This window comes from Echinops telfairi, unplaced genomic scaffold (genome assembly GCF_000313985.2).
Source record: "Echinops telfairi isolate 266 unplaced genomic scaffold, ASM31398v2 ScPeMD7_7417;HRSCAF=8455, whole genome shotgun sequence".
In the NCBI taxonomy this organism is placed as follows: domain Eukaryota; kingdom Metazoa; phylum Chordata; class Mammalia; order Afrosoricida; family Tenrecidae; genus Echinops; species Echinops telfairi.
Window position 1 is genome coordinate 307103 of NW_022111317.1, and position 5337 is coordinate 312439.

Here is a 5337-nt window from a genome sequence, read left to right on the forward strand (position 1 = left end):
CCGCCCTCTCGAAGGGGCAGCAGATGGCTCCGTTTTGCCCCCAAGGGGCGTCCGGTGGACTTCTTGAGCCTGGGATTTAGTGCCTGTCCACCCACTCTGTCCCCTACCCAGTGAAGGGCCATAGGCTGGCCGATAGTACAGAGCCACCACTCCCTGGCCAGCAGGCCCCCATGCCCAGCCGGCCCCCCCCACCCCGCGACTTAGAGTGCATTTCAACCCCCTGGTGCTGGATTGGAAAGTGGACAGGATTCTTTCTTGGGGTGCTGGTGACCCACATTTTGTGGCATTCCCTGTGTGCATGTCCCCAGGGCAACCTCACAAAGGAACTGGACTGGGGTGTGAGGCGGATTGGATCAGCTGAGGGGAGCAGTCCACTACAGGGGCTTGGCACCTTCCACCCTCCTGCTCCCATGAATGTGCTGACCGTTGGGGGAAGAATGGCCTGGCCCAGGTCACACCAGCGCCGGGTGTCAGAGCAGGGACCCAGTGCCCCTCCTGCCCACACCAGCCTTGCTCCCACTGGACCAGGAAGCCGTGGTGAGGTCCTGCTGCCCTCTCCTTGGTCAAGCCTGTCGTGGGACAGTGGCCCCTCCCTGGGGGCCAGGAGCAGCCCAGCGTGGGGGTGAGGTGCCGGGGATCCCAGGCCCCCTGAGGGTCCCAGCCCTGGGCTCTCAGTCCTCATCCTGGGTGACCCCTGCACCGTCACGAGGCGAGGCGTTGCTAGGCAGAAGAGAACCATAGCCAGCCTGCCCTGGCTGGACAGCTTCCAGACTCTGAGATAAGCGGTGGGTCCCAGGGGCCCCAGCCCAGCACACCCAGGGGCAGAGGGGGTCTGGGGAGGGAGGACAGACCAGGTGGGCCATCAGAGAGACTGGCCCAGCAAGCCCAGGGCTGTGAGGGTGGGATTTTTTTCAGCCCTCTCAGGGGTGGGAGACAGAGAGCGGGTGCCCAGGTGCAGCAGGCCCATCCCCCACCCCCCCACCCCCCCGGGAGGCCCCAGCCCCCTGGGCAGTGTGACTGAGGGGCTGAGTGGGGCGGGGGTGGGGTTGGGGGGTAGTAGATCGTGTGGAGTGAGTGCCTTAGGGAGAGGGCTCTTGCCTTGTGCATGAGAGGAGCCCAGGGGGTGGGCAGACTCAGGCAGGGAGAGCAGGGAACCCCGCCACCTCTTGAGGGTGGGGGGCTCGCACTGACTCCTCCAAGCCACAGAGAAGGCAGAGGGGAAGAGGGCGGTGCCATTTGGATGGAGGGAGAGGACTGATAAAACCTCTAGTTCCAGGAGCCAGCTGCCTTTCCCTCCCCCAAGCCAGCCTTTGGGACAAACCTGGAGAAGGATTGTCCTTGTGCTCGGGGGCTTGAGAGCCCGGCTCCAAGCAGAGGCCCCGTCCCCCACCCACTCCAAGGGCCCCTGAGCAAGCAAACATCTGGTCTGGATACACCAACAGAGTGGCTAGTTTGTCCGAGAAGGACTTCCCCAGGAAGCCAGGGGGACAAAGTCTGGGCTGTGCGTTTGCTTTGAGAACAGAGCAGGGAAGGGGTGCCCCCCCCGGGGGTGCTCTGCACCCACCCTCACCCCGGAGTCCCAGATCCACCAGGCACAGGGGTAGGGAAGCCCACTGCCAGAGGTGCTCCTGCCTGGCCCCTTGTTGAGCATCTTGCATATTTTTCAGTCTCCTCTGTTCTCTGGGGCTCGGAACAGTGCTGCCTGTCCACCATACCCGTGCACTCAGCACCCCCACTCAGAGAAGACCACCCCCTGTCCCTCCCCAGCGAGGTGGGGCTGAGTGACCAGTTTGCGCCACAGACCATGGGTTCCCCCAAACCCGGAGGGACCACCGAGGCTCTTGGTGGAGGGACGAAAAATCAACTTTCATTGGAGAGTTGTGCCCGCGAGACACTGGGCTAGGCGGTCTGGTGCAACGTCTGAGTAGCATGCCTTCCCCTGGTAACGTGGCAGGGAGCTGCCCCGTCCTGGAACCCCAGAATGCCAGGTGATGGAGCCTTTCCCCACCCCCTCGTCCACGACCAGGGACATTTCTATGGAGACTTCAGGCGCCAACAGGGTTGTGTGCTCTTCCGACACCCAGGGAAGAGAAGTCACCTCGGGAGGGGCAGCGGGCTCACGGCTTAGGGGACATGTGCCCTCCCCCCATTCTGGGGAGCTGGAAGCGCTTGGGTGGGGGCCAGGGCAGGTTCATAGCGCTGGTGAAACAACAGGATGAGCTGTTCCCATGCAGAACCTTGGAAGAGAACCCTCCTTCAGCAGTGTGTGTACCGCCAACTTGAAAATATCAAAACCCTTCCGAACCTCCCGGAGGAGGCTAGGGCAGCTGAGCACGCTCACTTCACCGGGTGTCACCCACATGTCAAGCCTCACGACGCCCCGCAGGTCTACACTGGGGGGTTCCCTGTTTTGCAGCCGAGGTGGGCGAGGGCAAGTATCCCCAGCCTAGGATCTGGGATGCGCCCTGCAAGCCCGCTATGCAGCCCCACGCTGCCCCCTGGCGGCTGACATCCACCCTGCGGCCTCACCTGGCTCGCCCGCAGTTTCTTTCCGACCCGCACCCGCCCTCTGGCCTATAGCCTAGGGGGAGCCCCGAAGCTGAGGTTTGGGGGCGCCTGTCTTGGGGCAGGGACCAATGTGAACCAGAAAGTCACTGATGATGGGGGCTGGGCCTCGCCTCGCCTCGGAGCAGCCCTGCCTCGGGCAGTTTCCAAGGTTGTGAGGCCCCCCACCCCCAGCTGTCCAGATTGAAATATTTGTCTTTTTCCAGGAAATTTCAGGCCTCAAGAAAGATCTCATCACAGCCAGGCAGTGAAGCTGAGCAGGGGTGGGAAGAACAGCACTGGGTCACAAGCATGTGTCAGGGTGTAACTCTCCCCGTGAATATGGGGTGGGGGTGGGGGTGGGGGTGAGGGGCTTCCCAGGGTTCAGGGATCCATGGAACTAAACGGTCATAGAATTTTTATACGAACTTTTTGAAAGTCCCCGGTATCAGAGAGCATTTGGAGGAGGTGGTAGGGGCATGCAGAGTTATGAAACCGTCTTAGCAACAAACATGTTGAGGGGATCCAGTCCCTGGGCCCAGGAACCCTTCCCGGGAGGGACCACTGTGTCGGGGAGACACCGGTCAGATGGCAGGAGAGAGTTCACAAGGACAATGCTCTACAGCCTGCTTCGGTGGGAAGAGCCGGGGTCTTCGAGGCTTGTGAGGGGCCATCTAGACGCAGTGACTGGTCTCTCCCCACCCAGGACAAAGAAGCCGGATCAAACCCCCACCTCCTCCAAGAGCCGCAGGACAGAACTAGATGGTGGCTGGCCACCAGGAAGGACCCTCACGAAGGGGCTCGTGGTCGAAGGTCCTGCATAAAGTGGAGGGAAATGGAGACCAAAATGTTTAAGGTGAGATCACCTTGGAAAAACAAACCAAAACCAGGTTCCTAGTGAAAGACACCGGTGAGCCCTCCCTGCTCCCCAAGACTCTGACCCTTAGAGACCCTTGGAGCCTAGATCTAAGCTCACCCTTAAGGCTCAACTTCCTGCCGGACAGCAGGCAGGCCTAGAAGGCATCCATGAACTCAGGGAGGTCAGGCCTCCTTAGGACCATCAGCCAAATGGGAGCCAAGGGGCAGTGTCCAAGGACCATGCGGAGCGGCAGGAAGGGAGGAGAAAGCAGGACTCGCGGAAGGGGCAGTACAGGGACGATATGGGGAGAGGGCAGGGGTTGCAATCGATGTCATAAATCAAGGATCAGGATTGTGGATGCAAAATCAGTTTGCTCTGCAAACTTCCACCCAATTCACAATCGAAACTTTAGCTCAAAGGAGGGGGTCAAACCACCCTCGGGAGACCAGTGAGCACAAGGACAGGAAAGAAGGGGAAGGCAGGGGTCCCGGGATGCAGCTCCCCCTCCCACACTCAGCGCTGGAGCCAGGTTGAGCATCTCAAGGGCCGCATCCTGCAGACACCGCCCCCTCACCGCCCCATCCGGCGCCTCCAGCTGCAGGGGCCCCGGGGCTGGCTCTGTCCCCACCCGGGGCAGGGAGGCCAAGCCTTCAGCTTTCTCCGTGAAATGGGGGCAGGAGTCGTCCTAGAGCTTGGGGCCCTGAGGGGCCGGGCGGGGCGGGGGCTCCGGATGAGCCCCAAGCTTTCCCAGCGCGCCCTTGGCCCGGGGCCCAGTGGCCGGGAGAACGCCCCCCCACCCCTCACCCCCGCAGCGAGTTCCCGCGCTTGCTCGCCCCGCCCCCCAAGGACGAGCTGTTCTTGGGGCGGCTGCCAGGCACGTCCCCCGCAGGTGCTGGCCCCCACGACACGTCTGCACGCCGCATGGCGTGATCTGGCCGGCTCTGATTACAGGGGTGGCCTTGTGCTGGGGTCCGGGGTCCTGGCTCCTGGAATCCGCGGGGCCCCGCCAGGGAGGCTGCGAGAAGCAACGGGAGCAAGGTGCCCTGGCCAGGGGTGGCTGGCTGGTCCTTTCTGCTCACCCTCGGGAGTCTCACTGGGCCCCACTGGGCCCAGCTAACCCAGGATTTTGCCTTTTTCTGTACTGAATGTTTTAGTTCTCTCCCAAGACAAACCCAGGCTTGGCCTCTCCCTTCAGCAGGGAAGGAAAAACCGGGGAAAAAAAAACCCACCTCCCTACACCCCATCCCCACCCCTGGCTTCCTGGGGGGACCCCTACAAGCCCCTATCCCCTGCCCATGAGGCACCACACACACACACACACACACACACACACACACACACACACACACACTCTGCTTCCAACTTTGAGGGCAGGTTGGGGGCTGCCCCAGAGAGCTCTAAGTGCCCCCAGCTGTCCCCCACCCTCCTGTGCGAGCGAGGGGCTGGACCTGGGCCCTGGACAGAGAGGATGAGGCCCAGGAACCAAGGTGCTGTATGTGGCGAGGGTCCCTTCTCATCAGTGAGCCCACGGTGTGGTGAAGGGGCCGGCTCTTGCCTCCTCCCCTCAAGCATTTATGCGCTCCTTCATTCATTCACCACCTCTTTCCAGTCTTGCCAATTACTTTCGGGACCGGTCAGCACCAGCCTAGAGGGATAAATGCGGCCCAGAGCCTTTCCTGCACGTTCACCCAGGGGACGCACAGTAGGTGCCTAGCTGAAGCAGCCCTGAAGCAAATCTAGTCTGTCCTGTCGCCCCACCCTGCATGCCCAGCAGCTCGGCCCTGAGCGCCAAAACTGAGCGTCTGCTGCCTCCTGGTGTCCGGAGTCGGCACAGCACCCAGCGGAGATGCGGAAAGCCCCGCCCACCAGGAGCAGCCTGGCACCGCCCGCCCCTTCCAGCCTCACACCTGTGGGCCCCGGCTGGGCAAGGGCGT